This window comes from Macrobrachium rosenbergii, chromosome 42 (assembly GCF_040412425.1).
Source record: "Macrobrachium rosenbergii isolate ZJJX-2024 chromosome 42, ASM4041242v1, whole genome shotgun sequence".
NCBI classification, from domain to species: Eukaryota; Metazoa; Arthropoda; class Malacostraca; order Decapoda; family Palaemonidae; genus Macrobrachium; species Macrobrachium rosenbergii.
Window position 1 is genome coordinate 35737541 of NC_089782.1, and position 27626 is coordinate 35765166.

General features: G+C 35.4%; 1 pseudogene; it reads left to right on the forward strand.

Moving 5' to 3' along the window:
• On the forward strand, positions 1–27348 carry LOC136827798 (probable chitinase 10; annotated as a pseudogene).
• Positions 27349–27626: the final 278 nt, after the last annotated feature.

A 27626-nucleotide genomic window follows, 5' to 3' on the forward strand; every position in this document is an offset into this window, starting at 1 on the left:
TCCACAGACTTGGAGTTTCTTGAGACTTGGAAACCTCGTGAAAAATGGGTGCTTGTTGGCACTTTCTTTGGCTTCTGACATATTGGCTTCATGTTACTAGTGCTGCAGATGACAATGGTGGGGATGTAACCACTTTAGCTGAGCATCCTGTTGACAACCAAAGTGTTTCTGAGAACCCTGGAAATGGTTGTGCTGTCTGTAAGTACTGTATTGTATAGTTTTGCCAGGTTTTTGGTCCCATTCCAAAACTGTATCTTTATGTAATATTAATATTTCATAGAATCTCTTTATGTAATATTAATTTTTCATAGAATCTTCTCTTGAATTACTTTGCTTAAGAATCAGTGAAGAAACCAGAACTGATGGTGTATTCCTAGTACATTTCATTATGAAAACCCATACTGTACTTTGTGGTAGCCTACATCTGCAGGAGGGGCACCCTCCTGATACATTCCCTGTACTGTAGTGGAAACTGGTCTTTGTCTGTTTGTCTAGCGTTGGAATCATACCTGCAGTGTCATGTCCCTTTTGTTATAATCTTTAGTATCATTCTGGAATAATTTATTCTTCACTTATTGGCTGAGTTCAGTTGCTGTACTGCCACAGATAATTAGTGTTTTTGCTTTAGATTTTTCCACTCTGTGGGCAGCTGATAAATGAACCCATACACCAATTTGGCACCCATATTGACCTTTTATTGTCAGATATTACAGAGATTTTATCTTTTGGAGAGGCTTGTTTGTGGGCTTATATGATCATAATTTCGATTAAGTTAATGTGGTGATGGATCAAGTTGTTCCTGATGTTATACTTGAAAGCACAGACCAATTGAGATAGTATTCACTGTGATCCTATGGAACTCAGTTGGTGCAATACTTATAGAAATCCGAAGAGTATTGTGTTTAAATGATCATCCTAGCACTATTATCGGATCATCTTAGCACTGTTTTCAAGAGAATTCCTTCTTAAATCCTCAAGTTTCATCTTAAAAGTAAGTCATGGCTTAATGCTGCATGTAAGCTTGCCTACCATGAAAAACTAGGAGCCCATCATTTATGTAGGAACACTCGAGCAGACTTTTTGTGGCATAATTTTATTGCATGTAGATTAAGGGACTAAATCCGTCCTCATACTCCTCACACTGTAGGCTGATTTCAGTTATATACCCCTCTTGTAACTGGTTTAGAGAAACTAATCTCTGAGCATCTTTGTAGGTTAGTTGAAGATAATAACCTTCTATCAGCCTTACCTTTTGCGTTTTGTAAAAGCCTTGGTATTTGTGATGCACTCTTGTCATTATCTGCTGTCTTGCAGAGTGCTGTTGTTGAGGGTACAGAGGCAAGCACAGCTAATTTAGATTTTAGCGAAGCCTTTGGCAGCGTGAATCATAGAGCATTATGTATAACCTAACATTATTGGGATTTGGTGGCTCTTTTATTGATGTTTTAAATTAATTTTCAATAGGCACAACCCAAAAGGTTTATGTTGTTGGACAGTATAGTAGCTTTAGTTATGTCACTTCAGGTGTTCCTCAAGGTAGTCTTCTTGGGCCTTTGCTATTATCTATACTAGTGACATATGGAAAAGCCCAGGGAACAAATTGTTAGAATATTCCAGTGATGCTACCCTTTTAGCTCTTCCCACCTTAAGTCTGTGGTTGCAGAATCCTTGAATAGAGATTTGGCAGGTATTTATGGTTGGAGTAGGCTTTAGGTCGTGAAGCTTAACCCTTCTAAAGCTCAAAATATGATGGTTGATCCAGAATACCTTTGCCTTTGCATCTTAATTTTTGTACCTGTAGATAGTACACTTTTAAATGTCAGTGACTTAAGATTTTAGTTGTAACTTTTGATAATAAATTAACATTTGAGAAGCATACAGTATACATATTACTTCCTTTGTTTCTCAAAAAGTTGATATCTGGTGGAAATGTTGTCAAGTGTTCTGTGGTGAAGATATATTTAAATGTTTCAACTTTTTTCTTCCTTGTTTGGGTCTTCAGGTGCTGACTGTCATCTCAAACTCTTGGATAGAGTTGTGTAATTAGCCCAAATTTATTTTGTCAACATTTAATGTTGACTTGTGGCATATATGTACAGTGAGTTCATTAATGTTTGTTGCATAATATGTACTACACTGGGCTGTTATTCCAGAGGAGGTTAAGCAGGACTGTAGCTTTCCTCTTAGCTTTAGCCTTTACGTAGTGTTTGAGTGAGCCCCATGCTGAATCTCACACATTAAACAACTGGTTGATCATTACCCTGTCTTCCACATTAGGTTTTGTTTTTAAAGTGCCAGCTACTCTCATTCCATTAGGCATCACCAAATTCATTATGTGCTTGCATTACCCTTGCAACTATCTAGCAAGGAAAGGTCTTGTCCTTGTTTTGTTTGTGCTGCGAGATGTTATCTGAGAGAAATTTGGAGCTTATCAAGCTCCTAGTTTCCCTACCGGTTTCAATAATGGGGGAACCTTCCACTCTCCAAATTATCCAAAAGTGCATTACCATCCATCTCTGGGTTTGAAGCATCCAGGATATGTCATAATGGTTATGATTTCATTGCCACTGCAACTCCATTTACTTTTTAAACTTAATATGGATTTAAGTTCATTTCTCAGCATGACTACATGAAGATCCCCAATCCACATTCTCTCCAAGTTTTTCCTGGAAAATACAGCCCATGGGTACATGAGTCCATATTCAGTTGATCCTAAGGTAGCAATAGTTTTGAGTCAACCTAAACAAAGTAGGGTGATTGGGAAGTGGGACACATTCATCACCTCTTTTCAAAGCATGCATTTACCTCTACAGTATATGTCGATAGCCAAGGTTATCTGTCACTGTGCCTTACAAAGATAAGTATTCTTTACTAATTTCAATGCGAAGAGTCCATCTTGCCAAAGCAATCATTCAAGCTGTCTGAGACTAATGGTTTTTATACAGAAATGAAATTAATTATTTTTCCAAATACAAATACTCCCCCTTTTCTTTTCACAGAAAATATATGCCCTCCTCCTAAGCCCTTACAGATAGCAATTAAGACTACACAGACAGTGATCAGTTTCCAACACGGGGAGGCTCACAGGTAGAAAGGGAAAATTTTCCTGTGATGGGACATATCTGGAGATTGCTGCTACTGTACTGCAAATGCAGGTTATCATAAAGTCAGGGATTTGCGTGTGAAAAAATTAACAATTTTTAAATTATTAAATTTTTTGTAGTTGTGTGCCCGGAGGATGGGCTTTTTGGTGATCCGTGTGACTGCAGCAAGTATTACAATTGTGTTTTGGGATTTGCTCATCATAGCACTTGTCCTGAAGGAGAATTATGGAGTCAGCAACTAAAGGTATGAAAAGAAATATTTCCCTCTCATAAGTATATGTTGTAACATACAAACTTCAGTAACTTTGTAAATAACTGATAGTAAATGTGCCAAACATGATATATTGAGCTACTGATAATGTTTTCAGTAGTATTGTCATAACCTTTATTTTTGAAAGTAGCGATGTCAGTGTAGGTATCATGACTGTATATTCCTCCTGTTGTATTGTTCATTATTCACATCACTCCCAGGAATATGTGATGACTCAATGTGTTCTGTTATTGTACAGTATTTTTCTTTGTGTAGCACACTACACATTAGCTAAATTGCACACTAGTTAAATAGCTAACTTCAATTAGATAACAATTGCAGTTTTCTTCTTTCCAATAGAGGTCACTATTTCAGTATGTTACACTTGTTGTGTAAATGCAAACAAAGCTTAATGCTTGTCCAGATATTTTTTAGGGAATTAAAAATGACACACTTTTTGTTGTAGGAAGCATTACTTTGCTGAAAGTAAAAATTAGAAAGGCCGTTTGAAATTATATCGTCTGTTTTAGGCTTGTGATTTGAAAGGAAATGTCAAGTGCACTGGTGATCAGTCAATTTTAAACACAAATGAAGATACTGATGTCCAAAGATCTGCAGATACGAGATGCAGCAATGGCAGTGAATTTGTCAGCGTTTGTTACTATTCAAACTGGGCTTACTGGAGACCAGGTAAGCGAGCCCAGACTATGCTATATGTATTGTATGTAAAATAAAACTGGAGACTAAAAACCCAATGCTCTCTGACTTCTTCTGGTGTGTTGACTCACTTTCCATACACAGTCAAGTAAGAGAAATAGCCCTACCGCCTTCATATCTGTGTTTCCGAGTCCCTATACTGTATTGGTAGAAAAGGTCGTTCTACGTATTGCTGGTGGTCTGCGCATATTTTTTTTTTTTTTTTTTTTTCTGAAACTTAATCAGTTCTTGCTTTTCCTTAATTTACTTTTTTTGCTTCTTCAGTCTCTATGACTTTCATTTCTTTTATGGTGATGGTTTTGCTTTAACCTGTTTGTGTTATGTAAGTGATATATTTATGACGTGTGGTCATTGCAGTACATGTTTTACTGCAGTGTGGTATAATTGATATCTTTTTATCATGTGCAGTAAGTATTTTGATATTATTTTTTAATTTGTTTTACAGGTGCTGGCCAGTATACTGTGAATGACATAGATTTGAACCTATGCTCGCACCTTGTGTATGCCTTTGCTGTTCTCGATCCTAGCACACTTACCATTAAAGCTCAGGATTCATGGTTAGACCTGCCAGGTGGTGTTGATAATTACAATAAGTTCACTAACCTGAAGAAGCTCAAGCCAGGGATTAAAACTACATTAGCTATTGGAGGGCAACTGATTCAAAGTCAAACAAGTATTCTAATCTTGTGTCGTCTAAAGCTAAAAGGCAAAATTTCATAAACCATGTGATCCCATTCTTAAAACGCTATAATTTCGATGGCTTAGATCTTGACTGGGAATTTCCAAAATCAGGAGATAAAGCCAACTTTGCACTATTTGTGAAAGAACTGAAGACAGCTTTTCAGCCTGAAGGCTTGATACTTACTGCTGCTGTAGGAGCCTCAGAAACATTAACTGTATCCTCATATGATGTTCCAACACTCAGTCAGTATTTAGATTATATTCACCTGATGACTTATGATTTTCATGGTTCATGGGAGTCCAAAGCAGACCATCATGCCAAACTGTATAATGACAGTAGGAAACTGGATGCGGATTCTACGGTTAAGAATTGGATAGCAAGTGGTGCTTCAGCCAGAAAACTTGTATTAGGGTTCCCATTTATGGGCGTAGCTTCACATTAAGTACTTCACAAAAGAAGCCACCAGCACCAGCTTCTGGAGGAGGAATGCAGGTCCCATAACAAAAGAAGTAGGTTACCTTGGTTACCTTGAGATATGTCGGTACGTCAAAAATGGTTGGAAAGTTGTAAAGGTAAGTCAGTTTGCTTTTCTACTCCTTCTGGCATAATTGACTGTGATAAAGATATAATTTTGCAATTATAATACTATATATGTTGTCTTTTAGAAGGTTTACATTTCAAGGAATTTAAATGACTTGATAAGCTAGTTACAGTGCTATATATTTCCCTCTTCATATATTTCGTTTATGCACAGTACTCAACTGTTTTGAGAGATGTATAATTATTGGCATCATTGTCAGTTTGTTCAGTTGTCAGTTTTTTTAAATTAAAACTTCATTGCTAAAGACAAACCCTTCTTGCCAGCTCTGTAAGAGTTGAGTACTTTGATTCAGTGGTCTGGTTAAACTATTAAGTACAGTAATAATAAGAGATACTATATTTTTAATTATTTGATCATAATTACTCTTGTTTTTCAACGTTTACTTTTCTCAGTGGTATTTTTCAAATGGTGTAGTATGGTTGCAGTTCACTGGGATGAATGGCGCAGTTAACATCACATATTTTGATACACATTACATCTAGTAATTCCACTCCAAACATATAAACCTGTGATGAGGAACATGCTTAGTAAATAACATTGTCCTGCAATATTGGTCAAATAACAAGACTAAGTAAAATCATTGTGGATGTCCTCTTCTCTCTAGTAGCTCACCTACTTTCCTAATTACTGTTAAACTTTAAAATTTCAGGACAGCAGTGGAGCAAGAGGCCCTTATGCATATAGTGGGAATCAGTGGGTTGGTTATGATGACGTGGATATTGTTCGTATCAAGGCTCAGTATGTTAAAGCAAAGGGACTTGGAGGAACGGTGGTTTGGGCCATTGATTTAGCAGACTTCAAAGGAGTTTGTCCTCTTGGAAGGTATTACAGTCTCTACAGCTAATTTAAGAGTTTAGTTTATGTTTTTATTCGTATGGTTTTGAAATTTATTTTTCCATAGCACCTTAGCTTATTAAACATTTAGAAGGTCTCTCCTCCCTCCTTGTAAGTAAAAGAATCTGTAAAGTACAAAAGATTAGCATATGGCAACACAACACAGTACCCTGGTGGACTAGAGTTTACAATCTACAGTATCTCCATGTTATAAGTTGGTTGAAAGTCCATCCTAACTGGCATTTTTTAATTTTCATTCAACTTAAAATATTTCAGAGAAATATTGGCAAAATGCATTGCTTCTAAAAATATGTACTATTTACCAGGTATGCATACAAGATATGTAAAATATATAAAAATCGTTCAGCATAAAAAAAAAGATATGTAAAATATATAAAAATCGTTCAGTATAAAAAAAGACCGTAAACATCTTTGTTGCTGTTGTAGCATAAGTTACAAAACACTTTGCTCTCTCTCTCTGGTTCAGTACATTTACTGACATTTATTCAATGCAGTACGGTATTGTACCTAACACAGTATGTAGTGTGACATACAGTACTTATATTTTTCCATCTGTTTGTATGTGTGTATATACATGTATGCATTGTGTCAAGGTAAATTACACAGTGTGTTTCTTCACTTCTCTCTCTCAAAAATATTTTTCCAAAAGAATTTGGCATTTGCCAACTTTTCTCTCTGTTGATGTGAGGTTTGACTTGAATACTGCCTTACGGTATACAGTATTGTATGGTAATACAAATGAGTCTCATGAATCATGGATCCTTGAGGTTAAGGGAAACCAGATGATAACTTCGGTAATTCTCATGTCCATAATCTTCCCTCCATGATTTTAGTCATCTAAATAAATGTGTCACCAATGTAGCTAACTATTTATATTAACTTGCTTTCAAAGTCTTCAGAGTCTTCAGAGGACTGCTGGCATGCATACAGGTATAATTAACTGCACTATAGTTATGGTAGTTAAGTATGCTAACTTCAGAATTGTTTGTTTTTATTATTTTTCTGCATTTGTCAAAGTTGTTTGGTCAACCAGAATCCTTTAGTATTGGCAGAAGTGCTGTTTAAATTGTCATGGCTGTTGCAAATATTTATTTTGTTAGATATAAATCGAGGTTTGTGTTCAGAACATAATACGGGTTTAAGCCTTTTGAAATAGGTATCAACAAATATATTCCTGTCACAGAAGTGAAATGACATACCAGTATTTAATTTTCATTAAACAGCATTTAATGTAATTATGCATGCATAGTTGGGAAAGCTGACAAATATTGTGATTTTTCAGATATCCTCTTCTCTCTGCTGTGAAATCAGAATTACTTTCATCAGTGAATTGTAGTGCTAAACAAAGTCCAGCTATGCAGGCTCCAGTTGTAGTTCACAGTGTAAGTATCTGTGTATGTGCTCAGTTGGAGCAATATTTATAGGAATCCAAAGAGTATTGTGTTTAAATGATCATCCTAGCCCTATTATCGGATCATCTTTGCACTGTTTTCAAGAGAATTCCTTCTTAAATCCACAAGTTTCATCTTAAAAGTAATTTATGGCTTAATGCTGCATGTAAGCTTGCCTACCATGAAAAACTAGGAGCCCATCATTTATGTAGGAACACTCAAGCAGACTTTTTGAGGCATAATTTTATTGCACAAAGATTAAGGGACGAAATCCGTCCTCATACTCCTCACATTGTAGGCTGATTTCAGTTATATACCCCTCTTGTAACTGGTTTAGAGAAACTAATCTCTAAGCATCTTTGTAGGTTAGTTGAAGATAATAACCTTCTATCAGCATTACCTTTTGTGTTTTGTAAAAGCCTTGGTACTTGTGATGCACTCTTGTCATTATCTGCTGTCTTGCAGAGTGCTGTTGTTGAGGGTACAGAGGAAAGCATAGCTGATTTAGATTTTAGCGCAGCCTGTGACAGTGTGAATCGTAGAGCATTATGTATAAGCTAACATTATTGGGATTTGGTGGCTCTTTTATTGATGTTTTAAATTAATTTTCAGTAGGCGTAACCCAAAGGTCTATGTTGTTGGACAGTATAGTAGCTTTAGTTATGTCACTTCAGGCATTCCTCAAGGTAGTCTTCTTGGGCCTTTGCTATTATCTATACTAGTGACATATGGAAAAGCCCAGGGATCAAATTGTTAGAATATTCCAGTGATGCTACCCTTTTAGCTCTTCCCGCCTTAAGTGTGTGGTTGCAGAATCCTTGAATAGAATCCTTGAATAGAGATTTGGCAGGTATTTATGGTTGGAGTAGGCTTTAGGTCGTGAAGCTTAACCCTTCTAAAGCTCAAAATATGATGGTTGATCCAGAATACCTTTGCCTTTGCATCTTAATTTTTGTACCTGTAGATAGTACACTTTTAAATGTCAGTGACTTAACATTTTAGTTGTAACTTTTGATAATAAATTAACATTTTAGAAGCATATGGTATACATATTACTTCCTTTGTTTCTCAGAAAGTTGGTATCTGGTGGAAATGTTGTCAAGAGTTCTGTGGTGAAGATATATTTAAATGTTTGAACTTTTTTTCTTCCTTGTTTGGATAGAGTTGTGTAATCAGCCCAAATTTATTTTATGAACACTTCATGTTGACTTGTGGCATTTGTGTAGAGTGAGTTCATTAATGTTTGTTGCATAATATGTACTACACTGGGCTGTTATTCCAGAGGAGGTTAAGCAGGACTGTAGCTTTCCTCTTAGCTTTAGCCTTTATGTAGTGTTTGAGTGAGCCCCATGCTGAATCTCACACATTAAACAACTGGTTGATCATTACCCTGTCTTCCACATTAGGTTTTGTTTTTAAAGTGCCAGCTACTCTCATTCCATTAGGCATCACCAAATTCATTATGTGCTTGCATTACCCTTGCAACTATCTAGCAAGGAAAGGTCTTGTCCTTGTTTTGTTTGGGCTGCGAGATGTTATCCGAGAGAAATTTGGAGCTTATCAAGCTCCAAGTTTCCCTACCAGTTTCAATAATGGGGGAACCTTCCACTCTCCAAATTATCCAAAAGTGCATTACCATCCATCTCTGGGTTTGAAGCATCCAGGATATGTCATAATGGTTATGATTTCAGTGCCACTGCAACTCCATTTACTTTTAAACTTAATATGGATTTAAGTTCATTTTCTCAGCATGACTACATGAAGATCCCCAATCCACATTCTCTCCAAGTTTTCCTGGAAAATACAGCCCATGGGTACATGAGTCCATATTCAGTTGATCCTAAGGTAGCAATAGTTTTGAGTCAACCTAAACAAAGTAGGGTGATTGGGAAGTGGGACACATTCATCACCCTCTTTAAAGCATGCATTTACCTCTACAGTATATGTCGATAGCCAAGGTTATCTGTCACTGTGCCTTACAAAGATAAGTATTTCTTTACTAATTTCAATGCAGAAGAGTCCATCTTGCCAAAGCAATCATTCAAGCTGTCTGAGACTAATGGTTTTTATACAGGAATGAAATTAATTATTTTTCCAAATACAAATACTCCCCCTTTTCTTTTCACAGAAAATATATGCCCTCCTCCCTAGCCCTTACAGATAGCAATTAAGACTACACAGACAGTGATCAGTTTCCAACATGGGGAGGTTTGGGATTCAGGTAGAAAGGGGAAAGTTTCCTGTGATGGGACATATCTGGAGATTGCTGCTACTGTACTGCAAATGCAGGTTATCATAAAGTCGATTTGCGTGTGAAAAATTAACAATTTTTAAATTATTAAATTTTTTGTAGTTGTGTGCCCGGAGGATGGGCTTTTTGGTGATCCGTGTGACTGCAGCAAGTATTACAATTGTGTTTTGGGATTTGCTCATCATAACACTTGTCCTGAAGGAGAATTATGGAGTCAGCAACTAAAGGTATGAAAAGAAATATTTCCCTCTCATAAGTATATGTTGTAACATACAAACTTCAGTAACTTTGTAAATAACTGATAGTAAATGTGCCAAACATGATATATTGAGCTACTGATAATGTTTTCCAGTAGTATTGTCATAACCTTTATTTTTGAAAGTAGCGATGTCAGTGTAAGTATCATGACTGTATATTCCTCCTGTTGTATTGTTCATTATTCACATCACTCCCAGGAATATGTGATGACTCAATGTGATTCTGTTATAGTACAGTATTTTTCTTTGTGTAGCACACTACACATTAGCTAAATTGCACACTAGTTAAATGGCTAACTTCAATTAGAGAACTATTGCAGTTTTCTTCTTTCCAATAGAGGTCACTATTTCAGTATGTTACACTTGTTGTGTAAATGCAAACAAAGCTTGTTTTAATGTTTGTCCTGATATTTTTAGGAATTAAAAATTACACACTTTTTGTTGTAGGAAGCATTACTTTGCTGAAAGTAAAAATTAGAAAGACCATTTGAAATTATATCGTCTGTTTTTAGGCTTGTGATTTGAAAGGAAATGTCAAGTGCACTGGTGATCAGTTAATTTTAAACACAAATGAAGATACAGATGTCCAAAGATCTGCAGATACGAGATGCAGCAATGGCAGTGAATTTGTCAGCGTTTGTTACTATTCAAACTGGGCTTACTGGAGACCAGGTAAGCGAGCCCAGACTATGCTATATGTATTGTATGTAAAGTAAAACTGGAGACTAAAAACCCAATGCTCTCTGACTTCTTCTGGTGTGCTGACTCACTTTCCATACACAGTCAAGTAAGAGAAATAGCCCTACCGCCTTCATATCTGTGTTTCCGAGTCCCTATACTGTATTGGTAGAAAAGGTCGTTCTACGTATTGCTGGTGGTCTGCGCATACATTTTTTTTTTCTGAAACTTAATCAGTTCTTGCTTTTCCTTAATTTACTTTTTTTTGCTTCTTCAGTCTCTATGACTTTTCATTTCTTTTTATGGTGATGGTTTTGCTTTAACCTGTTTGTGTTATGTAAGTGATATATTTATGACGTGTGGTCATTACAATACATGTTTTACTGCAGTGTGGTATAATTGATATCTTTTTATCATGTGCAGTAAGTATTTTGATATTATTTTTTGAATTTGTTTTACAGGTGGTGGCCAGTATACTGTGAATGACATAGATTTGAACCTGTGCTCACACCTTGTGTATGCCTTTGCTGTTCTCGATGCAAGGACACTTACCATTAAATCTCACAATCCACAGTTAGACCTGCCAGGTGGTCTTAATAATTACAATAACTTCACTAACCTGAAGAATCTCAAGCCAGGGATTAAAACTACATTAGCCATTGGAGGGGCGACTGATTCAAAGTCGAAGTATTCCAAACTTGTGTCGTCTAAAGCTAAAAAGGAAAATTTCATAAACCATGTGATCCCATTCTTAAAACGCTATAATTTTGATGGCTTAGATATTGACTGGGAATTTCCAAAATCAAGAGATAAAGCCAACTTTGCAAAATTTGTGAAAGAACTGAAGACAGCTTTTCAGCCTGAGGGCTTGTTGCTTACTGCTGCTGTAGGAGCCTCAAAAGCATTAACTGTATCTTCATACGATGTTCCAACACTCAGTCAGTATTTAGATTATATTCATCTGATGACTTATGATTATTATGGTTCATGGGAGTCCACAGCAGACCATCATGCCAAACTGTATAATGACAGTAGGAAACTGGATGCGGATTCTACGGTTAAGAATTGGATAGCAAGTGGTGCTTCAGCCAGAAAACTTGTATTAGGGGTTCCCATTTATGGGGCGTAGCTTCACATTAAGTACTTCACAAAAGAATCCACCAGCACCAGCCTCTGGAGGAGGGAATGCAGGTCCCATAACAGAAGAAGTAGGTTACCTTAGTTTACCTGGAAATATGTCAGCACGTCAAAAATGGTTGGACAGTTGTAAAGGTAAGTCAGTTTGCTTTTCTACATCTTCTGGCATAATTGACTGTGACAAAGATATAATTTTGCAGTTATAATACTATACATGTTGTCTTTTAGAAGGTTTACATTTCAAGGAATGTAAATGACTCGATAAGCTAGTTGCAATACTATATATTTCCCTCTTCATAAATTTCGTTTATACATAGTACTCTACTCTTTTGAGAGATTTATAAGTATTGGCATCATTTTCAGTTTGTTCAGTTGTCAGTTTTTTAAAATTAAAACTTCATTACTAAAGACAAACCCTCCCTGCAAGCCCTGTGAGAGTTGAGTACTTTGATTCAGTGGTCTGGTTAAACTATTAAGTACAGTAATAATAAGAGATACTATATTTTTAATTATTTGATCATAATTACTCTTGTTTTTCAACTTTTACTTTTCTCAGTAGTATTTTTCAAATGGTGTACAGTATTGTTGCACTACACTGAGATGAATGGTGCAGTTAACTTCACATATTTTGATACACATTACAGATAGCTATGGACACATCTAGTAATTCCATTCCAAACATATAAACCTGTGATGAGGAACATGTTTAGTAAATAACATTGTCCTGCAATATTGGTAAAATAACAAGACTAAGTAAAATCATTATGGATGTCCTCTTCTCTCTAGTATCTGCCCACTTTCCTAATTACTGTTAAACGTTGAAATTTCAGGACAGCAGTGGAGCAAGAGGCCCTGTATGCTTATAGTGGGAATCAGTGGGTTGGATATGATGATGTGGATATGGTTCGTATCAAGGCTCAGTATGTTAAAGCAATGGGACTTGAGGAACGATGGTTTGGGCCATTGATTTAGAAGAGAAAAGGGTTTGTCCTCTTGGTAGGTATTACAGTATCTACAGCTAATTTAAGAGTTTAGTTTCTATTTTTATTCCTATGGTTTTGGAAATTTATTTTCTGTAGCACCTTAGCTTAAACATTTAGAAGGTCTCTCCTCCTCCTTGTAAGTAAAAGAATCTGTAAAAGTACAAAAAGATTAGCGTATGGCAACACAACACAGTACCCTGGTGGACTTGCTTAGTTTACAATCTACAGTATCTCCATGTTATAAGTTGATTGAAAGTCTATCCTAACTGGCATTTTTAACTTTCATTCAACTTAAAATAATATTTCAGAGAAATATTGGCAAAATGCATTGCTTCTAAAAATATGTACTATTTACCATGTATGCACAAGATATGTGAAATATATAAAAATCGTTCAGTATAAAAAAAGACCGTAAACATCTTTGTAGCTGTTTTGCATAAGTTGCAAACACTTTGCTCTCTCTCTCTGGTTCAGTACATTTACTGACATTTATTCAATGCAGTACGGTATTGTACCTAATACAGTATGTAGTGTGACATACAGTACTTATATTTTTCCATCTTTGTTGTGTGTATATACATGTATGCATTGTGTCAAGGTAAATTACACAGTGTGTGTTTCTTCACATCTCTCTCAAAAATATTTTTCCAAAAAGAATTTGGCATTTGCCAACTTTTCTCTCTGTTGATGTGAGGTTTAACTTGAATACTGCCTTACGGTATACAGTATTGTATGGTAATACAAATGAGTCTCATGAATCATGGATCCTTGGGGTTAAGGGAAACCAGATGATAACTTCGGTAATTCTCATGTCCATAATCTTCCCTCCATGATTTTAGTCATCTAAATAAATGTGTCACCAATGTAGCTAACTATTTATATTAACTTGCTTTCAAAGTCTTCAGAGAACTGCTGGCATGCATACAGGTATAAATAACTGCACTATAGTTATGGTAGTTAATTATGCTAACTTCAGAATTGTTTGTTTTTATTATTTTTCTGCATTTGTCAAAGTTGTTTGGTCAACCAGAATCCTTCAGTATTGGCAGAAGTGCTGTTTAAAATGTCATGGCTGTTGCAAATATTTATTTTGTTAGATATAAATCGAGGTTTGTGTTCAGAACATAATACGGGTTTAAGCCTTTTGAAATAGGTATCAACAAATATATTCCTGTCACAGAAGTGAAATGACATACCAGTATTTAATTTTCATTAAACAGCATTTAATGTAATTATGCATGCATAGTTGGGAAAGCTGACAAATATTGTGATTTTTCAGATATCCTCTTCTGTCTGCTATGAAATCAGAATTACTTTCATCAGTGAATTGTAGTGCTAAACAAAGTCCAGCTATGCAGGCTCCAGTAGCCAGAGCCACAGTGATACCCCAAACGGTTGCATCAACGACAGTTGGCCCTGCTTGTAGTTCACAGTGTAAGTATCTGTGTATGTGCTCAGTTGGAGCAATATTTATAGAAATCCAAAGAGTATTATGTTTAAATGATCATCCTAGCCCTATTATCGGATCATCTTTGCACTGTTTTCAAGAGAATTCCTTCTTAAATCCTCAAGTTTCATCTTAAAAGTAAGTTATGGCTTAATGCTGCATGTAAGCTTGCCTACCATGAAAACTAGGGCCCATCATTTATGTAGGAACACTCAAGCAGACTTTTTGGCATAATTTTATTGCACATAGATTAGGGACGAAATCCGTCCTCATACTCCTCACATTGTAGGCTGATTTCAGTTATATACCCTCTTGTAACTGGTTTAGAGAAACTAATCTCTAAGCATCTTTGTAGGTTAGTTGAAGATAATAACCTTCTATCAGCATTACCTTTTTGTGTTTTGTAAAAGCCTTGGTACTTGTGATGCACTCTTGTCATTATCTGCTGTCTTGCAGAGTGCTGTTGTTGAGGGTACAGAGGAAAGCATAGCTGATTTAGATTTTAGCGCAGCCTATGACAGTGTGAATCGTAGAGCATTATGTATAAGCTAACATTATTTGGATTTGGTGGCTCTTTTATTGATGTTTTAAATTAATTTTCAGTAGGCGCAACCCAAAGGTCTATGTTGTTGGACAGTATAGTAGCTTTAGTTATGTCACTTCAGGCATTCCTCAAGGCAGTCTTCTTGGGCCTTTGCTATTATCTATACTAGTGACATATGGAAAAGCCCAGGGATCAAAATTGTTAGAATATTCCAGTGATGCTACCCTTTTAGCTCTTCCCACCTTAAGTCTGTGGTTGCAGAATCCTTGAATAGAATCCTTGAATAGAGATTTTGGCAGGTATTTATGGTTGGAGTAGGCTTTTAGGTCATGTAGTTTAACCCTTCTAAAGCTCAAAATATGATGGTTGATCCAGAATACCTTTGCCTTTGCATCTTAATTTTGTACCTGTAGATAGTACACTTTTAAATGTCAGTGACTTAAAATTTTAGTTGTAACTTTTGATAATAAATTAACATTTTAGAAGCATATGGTATACATATTACTTCCTTTGTTTCTCAGAAAGTTGGTATCTGGTGGAAATGTTGTCAAGAGTTCTGTGGTGAAGATATATTTAAATGTTTGAACTTTTTTCTTCCTTGTTTGGATAGAGTTGTGTAATCAGCCCAAATTTATTTTATGAACACTTCATGTTGACTTGTGGCATTTGTGTAGAGTGAGTTCATTAATGTTTGTTGCATAATATGTGCTACACTGGGCTGTTATTCCAGAGGCGGTTAAGCAGGACTGTAGCTTTCCTCTTAGCTTTAGCCTTTATGTAGTGTTTGAGTGAGCCACATGCTGAATCTCACACAAACAACTGGTTGATCATTACCCTGTCTTCCACATTAGGTTTTGTTTTTAAAGTGCCAGCTACTCTCATTCCATTAGGCATCACCAAATTCATTATGTGCTTGCATTACCCTTGCAACTATCTAGCAAGGAAAGGTCTTGTCCTTGTTTTGTTTGGGCTGTGAGATGTTATCTGAGAGAAATTTGGAGCTTATCAAGCTCCAAGTTTCCCTACAGGTTTCAATAATGGGGAACCTTCCATCTCCAAATTATCCAAAAGTGCATTACCATCCATCTCTGGGTTTGAAGCATCCAGGATATGTCATAATGGTTATGATTTCAGTGCCACTGCAACTCCATTTACTTTTTAAACTTAATATGGATTTAAGTTCATTTCTCAGCATGACTACATGAAGATCCCCAATCCACATTCTCTCCAAGTTTTTCCTGGAAAATACAGCCCATGGGTACATGAGTCCATATTCAGTTGATCCTAAGGTAGCAATAGTTTTGAGTCAACCTAAACAAAGTAGGGTGATTGGGAAGTGGGACACATTCATCACCCTCTTTTAAAGCATGCATTTACCTCTACAGTATATGTCGATAGCCAAGGTTATCTGTCACTGTGCCTTACAAAGATAAGTATTCTTTACTAATTTCAATGCCAAGAGTCCATCTTGCCAAAGCAATCATTCAAGCTGTCTGAGACTAATGGTTTTTATACAGAAATTAAATTAATTATTTTTCCAAATACAAATACTCCCCCTTTTCTTTTCACAGAAAATATATGCCCTCCTCCTAAGCCCTTACAGATAGCAATTAAGACTACACAGACAATGATCAGTTTCCAACACGGGGAGGCACTCAGGTTTTGGGATTCACCCCCACAGAGGTAGAAAGTTTTCCTGTGGTGGGACGTATCTGGAGATTGCTGCTACTGTACTGCAAATGCAGGTTATCATAAAGTCAGGGATTTGCGTGTGAAAAAATTAACAATTTTTTAAATTATTAAATTTTTTGTAGTTGTGTGCCCGGAGGATGGGCTTTTTGGTGATCCGTGTGACTGCAGCAAGTATTACAATTGCTTTTTGGGATTTGTTCATCATAACACTTGTCCTGAAGGAGAATTATGGAGTCAGCAACTAAAAAGGTATGAAAAGAAATATTTCCTCTCATAAGTATATGTTGTAACATACAAACTTCAGTAACTTTGTAAATAACTGATAGTAAATGTGCCAAACATGATATATTGAGCTACTGATAATGTTTTCAGTAGTATTGTCATAACCTTTATTTTTGAAAGTAGCGATGTGGGTGTAGGTATCATGACTGTATATTCCTCCTGTTGTATTATTCATTATTCACATCACTCCCAGGAATATGTGATGACTCAATGTGTTCTGTTATAGTACAGTATTTATCTTTTGTAGCACACTACACATTAGCTAAATTGCACACTAGTTAAATAGCTAACTTCAATTAGAGAACAATTGCAGTTTTCTTCTTTCCAATAGAGGTCACTATTTCAGTATGTTACACTTGTGTAAATGCAAACAAAGCTTAATGCTTGTCCAGATATTTTTAGGAATTAAAATGACACACTTTTTGTTGTAGGAAGCATTACTTTGCTGAAAGTAAAAATTAGAAAGGCCGTTTTGAAATTATATCGTCTGTTTTAGGCTTGTGATTTGAAAGGAAATGTCAAGTGCACTGGTGATCAGTCAATTTTAAACAAAATGAAGATACTGATGTCCAAAGATCTGCAGATACGAGATGCAGCAATGGCAGTGAATTTGTCAGCGTTTGTTACTATTCAAACTGGGCTTACTGGAGACCAGTGTTGAGCCCAGACTATGCTATATGTATTGTATGTAAGTAAAACTGAGACTAAAACCCAATGCTCTCTGACTTCTTCTGGTGTGTTGACTCACTTTCCATACACAGTCAAGTAAGAGAAATAGCCCTACCGCCTTCATATCTGTGTTTCCGAGTCCCTATACTGTATTGGTAGAAAAGGTCGTTCTACGTATTGCTGGTGGTCTGCGCATACATTTTTTTTTTTTTTTTCTGAAACTTAATCAGTTCTTGCTTTTCCTTAATTTACTTTTTTTGCTTCTTCAGTCTCTATGACTTTTTCATTTCTTTTATGGTGATGGTTTTGTTTTTAACCTGTTTGTGTTATTTAAGTGATATATTTATGACATGTGGTCATAATACATGTTTTACTGCAGTGTGGTATAATTGATATCTTTTATCATGTGCAGTAAGTATTTTTGATATTATTTTTGAATTTGTTTTACAGGTGCTGGCCAGTATACTGTGAATGACATAGATTTGAACCTATGCTCGCACCTTGTGTATGCCTTTGTTGTTCTCGATCCTAGCACACTTACCATTAAAGCTCAGATTCATGGTTAGACCTGCCAGGTGGTGTTGATAATTACAATAAGTTCACTAACCTGAAGAAGCTCAAGCCAGGGATTAAAACTACATTAGCTATTGAGGGGCAACTGATTCAAAGTCAAAACAAGTATTCTAATCTTGTGTCGTCTAAAGCTAAAAGGCAAAATTTCATAAACCATGTGATCCCATTCTTAAACGCTATAATTTTGATGGCTTTAGATCTTGACTGGGAATTTCCAAAATCAGAGATAAAGCCAACTTTGCACTATTTGTGAAAGAACTGAAGACAGCTTTTCAGCCTGAAGGCTTGATACTTACTGCTGCTGTAGGAGCCTCAAAAGCATTAACTGTATCTTCATACGATGTTCCAACACTCAGTCAGTATTTAGATTATATTCATCTGATGACTTATGATTTTATAGTTCATGGGAGTCCAAAGCAGACCATCATGCCAAACTGTATAATGACAGTAGGAAACTGGATGCGATTCTATGGTTAAGAATTGGATAGCAAGTGGTGCTTCAGCCAGAAAACTTGTATTAGGGGTTCCATTTATGGGCGTAGCTTCACATTAAGTACTTCACAAAAGAAGCCACCAGCACCAGCTTCTGGAGGAGGGAATGCAGGTCCCATAACAGAAGAAGTAGGTTACCTTGGTTACCTTGAGATATGTCAGTACGTCAAAAATGGTTGGAAAGTTGTAAAGGTAAGTCAGTTTGCTTTTCACTTTTTCTGGCATAATTGACTGTGATAAAGATATAATTTTGCAGTTATAATACTATATATGTTGTCTTTAGAAGGTTTACATTTCAAGGAATTTAAATGACTTGATAAGCTAGTTACAGTGCTATATATTTCCTCTTCATATTTTCTGTTTACGCACAGTACTCAACTGTTTTGCGAGATGTATAATTATTAGCATCATTTTCAGTTTGTTCAGTTGTCAGTTTTTTAAATTAAAACTTCATTGCTAAAGACAAACTTCTTTGCCAGCTCTGTAAGAGTTGAGTATTTTGATTCAGTGGTCTGGTTAAACTATTAAGTACAGTAATAACAAGAGATACTATATTTTTAATTATTTGATCATAATTACTCTTGTTTTTTAACGTTTACTTTTCTCAGTAGTATTTTTCAAATGGTGTAGTATTGTTGCAGTTCACTGGGATGAATGGTGCAGTTAACATCACATATTTTGATACACATTACAGATAGCTATGGACATTATCTAGTAATTCCATTCAAACATATAAACCTGTGATGAGGAACATGTTTTAGTAAATAACATTGTCCTGCAATATTGGTAAAATAACAAGACTATGTAAAATCATTATGGATGTCCTCTTCTCTCTAGTATCTCACCTACTTTCCTAATTACTGTTAAACTTTAAAATTTCAGGACAGCAGTGGAGCAAGAGGCCCCTATGCATATAGTGGGAATCAGTGGGTTGGATATGATGATGTGGATATGGTGCGTATCAAGGCTCAGTATGTTAAAGCAATGGGACTTGGAGGAACGATGGTTTGGGCCATTGATTTAGCAGACTTCAAAAGGAGTTTGTCCTCTTGGAAGGTATTACAGTCTCTACATATAATTTAAGAGTTTAGTTTCTGTTTTTATTCCTATGGTTTTGAAATTTATTTTTCTTTTTACCTTAGCTTATTAAACTTTTAGAAGGTCTCTCCTCCTCCTTGAAGTAAAAGAATCTGTGAAGTACAAAGATTAGCATATGGCAACACAACACAGTACCCTGGTGGACTAGAGTTTACAATCTACAGTATCTCCATGTTATAAGTTGGTTGAAAGCCCATCCTAACTGGCATTTTTTAATTTTCATTCAACTTAAATATTTCAGAGAAATATTGGCAAAATACATTACTTTAAAATATCTACTATTTACCATGTATGCATACAAGATATGTAAAATATAAAAATCGTTCAAGCATAAAAAAATATGTAAAATCTATAAAATCGTTCAGCATAAAAAAAGATATGTAAAATATATAAAAATCGTTCAGTATAAAAAAAGACCGTAAACATCTTTTGTTGCTGTTGTAGCATAAGTTACAAAACACTTTGCTCTCTTTTCTCTCTCTGGTTCAGTACATTTACTGACATTTATTCAATGCAGCAATGGTATGTACCTAATACAGTATGTAGTGTGACATACAGTACTTATATTTTTCCATGTGTTTGCATGTGTGTATATACATGTATGCATTGTGTCAAGGTAAATTACACAGTGTGTTTCTTCACTTCTCTCTCTCAAAAATATTTTTTTCCAAAGAGAATTTGGCATTTGCCAACTTTTCTCTCTGTTGATGTGAGGTTTGACTTGAATACTGCCTTACAGTATACAGTATTATATGGTAATACAAATTAGTCTCATGAATCATTGATCCTTGAGGTTAAGGGAAACCAGATGGTAACTTGGGTATTTCTCATGTCCATAATCTTCCCTCCATGATTTTAGTCATGTAAACAAATGTGTCACCAATGTAGCTAACTATTTATATTAACTTCCTTTCAAAGTCTTCAGAGGACTGCTGGCATCCATACAGGTATAAATAACTGCACTATAGTTGTGGTAGTTAATTATGCTAACTTCAGAATTGTTTGTTTTTATTATTTTTCTGCATTTGTCAAAGTTGTTTGGTCAACCAGAATCCTTTAGTATTGGCAGAAGTGCCATTTAAAATGTCATGGCTGTTGCAAATATTTATTTTTTTAGATATAAATAGAGGTTTGTGTTCAGAACATAATACGGGTTTAAGCCTTTTGAAATAGGTATAAACAAATATATTCCTGTCACAGAAGTGAAATGACCTACCAGTATTTAATTTTTATTAAGCAGCTTTAATGTAATTATGCATGTATTGTTGGGAAAGCTGACAAATATTGTGATTTTTCAGATATCCTCTTCTGTCTGCTATGAAATCAGAATTACTTTCATCAGTGAATTGTAGTACTATACAAAGCACAGCTACGCAGGCTCCAGTGACCACAACCACAGTGAAACCCCAAACAGTTGCATCAACGACAGTTGGCCCTGCTTGTAGTTCACAGTGTAAGTATCTGTGTATGTGTAGTGTTACTGTACTGGGTGTCTGAGGAGCCTGTCTCATTAGACTCATTCATGGATCTTTTAGGAATGATCTGTGAAAGAAATTTCATGTCAGTTTTCTCATAATGGTGTTTACTTACAACTTTGTTTTATAGGTACTGCACTTTACAATATATATATATTTTTCAAATGTCTTTGTCTTTCCTTAGTTATTAAACAATGTACAGTACACATTTTGCACAGCACTGTAGTTTACTCATACAAGGATACAAACCATTGTCTATGTATGGATGCAGCTTTGGCAACAGCTTAACTTGTAATGGACATTCGGATTGATAAGGAAAGATTTCCCGTCATAGAAAAAGACTTAGATGAAGACCCATTTTATCTAACCCTGAAAGGAAAAACAAACGTGAAAGTGTTGATAATGATTATTAACGACCTTTTGCTATACTGTATTGTGCAGTATTCTGTTTTGAGAGTTTCACCCTCATTCTGTAGCCAACAAACTGTGCCTGCATTTCTACGCTAATGTTTCTTTACAGTTACCTGCCCTGCTGATGGACTGTGGGCAGATCCATGCAGTTGTGAAAAATATTACCAGTGCTATCCAGGCGGTGTCGTTCATTATAATTGCTCTGGAGGGTACACTGTGGAGTCAGGCATTACAGGTATGTATTAGGGTTACAGATTGGCTAGCAGTGAAAAATTGGATATTAATTTTTGAAACAACCCAATCAGTACTGTATGCTATTATATCGCATTACTCTTGTTTTATCCTTCATGAGAGAAAAAAAACAAAAACAACAGTGTCTAAACAGAGACAACTGTACTAAACAAACAGAAAACAAAGCAGGAAAAGCCAGGTTAAACTCAACTACATACATCCAAGGGAGATTTGAGTGCTGCCACTTCACCTAATTTGGCCGAAACATCAAGCGACGACTTGTATGCTGGGTGGTGACTGGAACCTCCACTTTCTCATTAGCACCACCTTATGGCTGATCTTTCAGGCATTCAGCTACACATGAAAGATATTTTGGGCTTAGACCATGATTACTGTATATGCCATTGAAAAGGAGTAATATTGGCAAGATTGCATCCATCAAAGGAGACCCAACACTAATTACAGACTTGTTTGCATGCTTAACAAATTGAAAAAATGCAAAATATATTCATTAGAAATGCCCGTATAATAACCATAGAATTTAAAATACTTGCTGTACTTAACTACCAGACCCACTGACTGCACAGGTGACATAACATTACAAGAGATCTTTCAGCTTTAGATAGCATGCCCACATGACTGGATGAGAAAAAGTAAGTTGAAAAACTACTGAGAAAATATTCCCCTCTCAAAAACTCTTAATGGCTGTCGATTCCAGAACCTAACGACAGTACTATTTAGCAAGAATGATCTTTCTCTTATCAGCCTACCACTTCCTTTGTGTTTTAATTGAAATTTAGATCTTAGTGACAACAAAGATGGGTAATAAAGGCGTTTACAAAGTAATATTTCCTAATGCAGTGTTTGAATTGCTGGTTATTGAAATTGCCAAATACATAACTTTTATATTCCAGTATTGTGATTGGTCATACAATGTTCAGTGCAATATTGTTAGTCGAACAGCTGCAGTACCACCACAGACTCACAGCAGCCTAGAACTAACCCAGAATGTGCCTACACATGTAAGTTTTTTAATTACAGTACTTTAGTACAGTAGAATTCTAGATATGATTTCATTGTAATTCTTTAGATATGTTTAGTGTTGGACTAAAGTACAAGACATATTTGCTATGAAACAAAAATTAGTATTCAGACATTTCTTTTACTAAGTGAAAATTTCAGCAGAAAAATAAAATTTTGCAGTTACTGTACCTTATACATACTGCTCCACGGAAATGGTTACTAGGTTGCTTGCTATAGACAAGCCTTCCTGTATGAATTAGTAATCTGAAGGTGTGATGGGAATTAGTAAGTGGAAAGAATTAGTATTTTATTCTAAAACATACTTTTATCTATAATTTTACACGAGTTGTTATTTTATCCTTTGATATTCCATGTTGTGTCACAAAACTTGTTTGTGAGAATTTAAACCTGATTGGCCTTGTAAATTTATTGATCATCATTTATGATGCTGTTTTATGGAGTCATTTTAAGCTGAATACCAGTGAGCTTTCATTCTAGTATGCTCTAAAAATGGGATACAACAAAAAATAAAAAGGTCAAAATGATGAGTTCAAATTAGCCAAAACATTTCAGTGGAGTGTCATTTGCAATCATCAGACTCCCAAAGTGTGACATTTGCTGGAATGTAAATTATACCATCCAAATTTCAGCGTTAAAAAATAAAGGTATTTTTTTATATGTCAAAATAGATTTGCATTTATAAATTATACAATGTTTAGATGGAGCAGATAACCAGTGCATACATGATTAATATCAGGAAACATCAATTTGCTGAAAAAAGTACATTACTGTGTGTAGGGATACAAGGTAACAAGATAGAAACTGTAGACATCAGATGAAACCTAGGATATAATCAGAATAGACAGCAGCAAAAGGTAATGATAGGAAAATTCAAGGAAGAGATGAAGAACACAATATAGAATTTCTAGATCGTCATAAAGTAAAGTGGAATGACGCACAAGAAGAGATAGGAGAAAATATCTAGAAAAACAAGCATATGATGCTAACAGTCTTGTATTCAGGGAGTGGCTTTGGTGTTAGGGCAGCCACATAACTCATCAATGAAATGTCTATAAATGAAAAGAAAAAAGGAAAAATACCTCCTCACAAGGAGAATGGTTTAGTGATAACATAAGAAGAAGTACAAATGCTTGACAGGACTTGTGAATATACCAGAGGCTGAATTAGCTCTGAATGTATTCACGAATGAATTCACTGCTTGGAAGTGGAACCAGTAATAAAAAAACTTGAGATGAAAAGCCCTCAACTATGATTGAATCACTGATGATTTTATCTGAAAATGACACCTTGCATGCTAACTGGACTGAATGCAGAATACGGCCAGAGGAAACAAAACCTGATGATTGGGCACTGGAAGCTGTAGGAAAGACAGCTAAGAAGGGTGACCTGACTGAATGGTGACTATAGAGGCACTGCAGAATGGTGTCTGTAGAGGCATTGCACTTGCTTAGTTGTGATGAAAATATTCAGCATGATTATATTAAGTAGGTTAGAAAAAGAAATTGATGAAATGCTTTGAGATCAAGAATCTGGTCATAGAAAGGGCAGTTTTACAGGTCAAATATTATCGTCAAGACATTGTAAGCAGCAGCGGATGGAATTTATAAATCCCCTTCTAATGATTTTTGTTGATTATGAGAAGGCCTTTGACAGTGTCCATAGACCAGTATTATGGAAGTCCTTACAACATAGGGTATTCCTATTAACTATGTAAAAGCTAATTGAAATGATCAAATAATGAAGACGATGCAAAGTTAAAATTGATGGAAATTTGTCAAGTGAATTTACAGTGAATAGTAGAGGTGCTAGGAAATATTGTTACCTTTGCTATTTGCTCTTCTCATGTGTTTTATTATGGAAAGTGTTTGAAAATTGAGAGAAGATTTAGACTGGAATTATGACAGAAAAATTTACGGATTGAAAATATGCAGATGCTGCTGTTTAGATTAGCAAAATGCCATGAGACACAAGTCTTCATTAATAGAATGTATCATATACCCTAGAGACTGGCGGGACAGATCTAAAGAATACATGTAACGAGGCCAGAGTATTTCAATGCAAACAATCAGAATAACTGTAGATGGAGAAAGTATTAATATGGTTGAGTTTTTTAAATATTCAAGAACAATAATATCAGTTCATTTACATGTTTTAAGTTTTTTTAAGTTCATTGATTTTAATATTAAATAAATTTTCTGAAGTTGACAAACTAGCATACTGAAAATTTTTAACAAAATATGAAGTAATGATACAGTACAAATTACCTAATATGTTGCATCACAAATTTTTGGCCAACTTTGTCTCAGTGCTTGCAAATGGATGGGTTTAGCTGGTGCAGTGTTTTAAGACAAAGAAAAACTAAAGACCACAATAAAAAATATTAAGAATATGGAATAACATTTCATTGCTCAGTGACTTTGGTTGAAACGTGTCACGAACACGACATCCCACGTTCAAGCAATAAAAGGACGAAGAAAGATTGAAATTGAAACAACAAAAGTGTTACAAATTAGGAAAGAAACACTAATCTTCAAACCTGAAAATATTTTTGCATTTACAAAGTACAAAAACTAAAGTGTGATTTTCTGTGTAAATCATCAAGAAAAGCAGTGCATTGCAAATTTCCACTTTGATTACAATAGTCTTTCTCAGTAAGACACTGTAAAACCCTTTTTAACATACTACAGTTTACTTTTGATAGCTAATGATCCCTCAAAGTCAGGGTCATTTGAGAACAGTGAAAATACTGTAATATTGATATACAACACTTACTACAGAGGTCTAGTTTTATGATACTTTTGCTTACTATTTTAAGTAAAAAATTATCCACTACACTGGGTTCAGGGCCTTATACAGGCACTCTGATAACCAAAGCAAAATTAACCTTCCTCTCGTGGTTAGGTTGCAGTCAATGAAAAATTAATAAAAAAAATTAAGCATCTTGACAACTGGAGGACATGGTAATTTTTAAAGGTAAAAACCCATTCAAGTACCAATATTAAAGTTTTACCTTAATTTGCACATAAAAAAAGAACTTGGAAATCAAGTAACTCAAAACTAAAAATAATTTCCAATCAGTGAGATTTTAACATAATTTTTGGTTTGTTGCAGTTGTGTGCCCATCAGATGGTCTCTGGGCAGATCTGTGATTGTCAGAAATACTATCAGTGCTCTCATGGCACTGGATATCAGTATTCTTGTGGAGACGGTACACTATGGTTCCAGAGTATAATGGTATGTCAACAACAGTCTCTTATATATTTGGATAAAAATATGTTTTAGTGAAATATATTCACCTTACAAATCCACATTATTTACATTAGCGAAATTTTGGGTCTTCATAAGTCCTAGACACACTTATTGTTGATATAAAAAGATGATGATCATGAACTGGTTGAGTGTTAGTTCTTTGTATGTGTACCCATTGATAGTTCAGATCAGGTAGGCACCTACTCTTCTTGTGTGTCTCTGTCTTGCCTAGCAGAACTCAGAGCCAAGAAAGATCAGGAATTTGACGAAAATTTGAAGTACAAAAACTAGTTTTTGATAATGGGCTGCTTTTGCTAACCATAGATTGCTTGGATTCTCTGCAGTAGAGTTGGTCATGCTCTCAAAAATGACATGGTCTTAGATGGATTTGTAATCAAACTTCCAATGTGGTGAGCAGGAAGATGCCTCCAGTAGTATTGCATCCAGTGAGGGTACCTGCCAAATTTGGGTTCTGGTTCTGTTATATTCATGTAACGTCAAATGAAAGAACCATGTCTTATAAGACACCTCTAAATGGACAGGTACAGATGAAGTCAGTACTGTAGGCAGTTGTTGTCTCCTGTCTCAGCAAACATGCCAGAGTCCTGTGTTGTAAAAGAGCAGATCTGTTTGTTTGATAGTGATCTCAAGTACAGCAATGAAATCTAATCTTTGAATATAGTTAAACATCCAAGTTTGCTAACAGTCTTGCAACAATCATACTTTTGTGTCTATTGGTAACATGAATCATGCACATATGCAAAACATGAAGTACAGTAGTTATCAAAAACTGAAGTAATCAGAGGTGTTTCAAGTTCGGCTCATTGTGGTTTTAATCATAATTAGTATCTAGATAAAAAAATAACTACTGCGTATAGTTATCTATAATATTAGTTACTGACAGCTGTTTAAAGTGACTAATAATTAGATTAAATCTACAGCAGTCTGAGGCATTCTTAGTTTAGTTTACCAGCACCATTTCAGCAAAACACCGTTAGCCCATGGCAGCCTAGCCTGACCTATGGGGCTTTAACCCCAAAGGATTTTGAGGGATAACTGCATGTCCTAACCTTTTTATATTTCCTTATTATTTTACATTTCATCACAGTCCTCACTAATTAATAAATTATTTACAGAACTGTGATTGGGCAAGTCAGAGTCAGTGCACTAAACCATCTCTACCAGTGTGTAATGGAACTGCAACGTATGAGTGTAGTTCTGCAACTGAACTGTAAAGTATAAAAATAAGCATTTTTAAAAATCAGCTGACATGATATAATTATCACATTTCCACACAATGAGATGGATATTTGATATCTTATTAACTGATATTAATCATTGTATATTTTCAGGTGTACATGACATGCTCTGATGGTAGTAAAGCAACTTTCAGTTGTCCAATGAATCTTGCTTGAGTTCATCTGCGATGATGTGTGTGCCTTTTCTGACCCAAAAGTTGGTTGCTAAAGTTTAGATGAAGTTTTTATGACACAAAAGGTCACGTGTGCCTTAT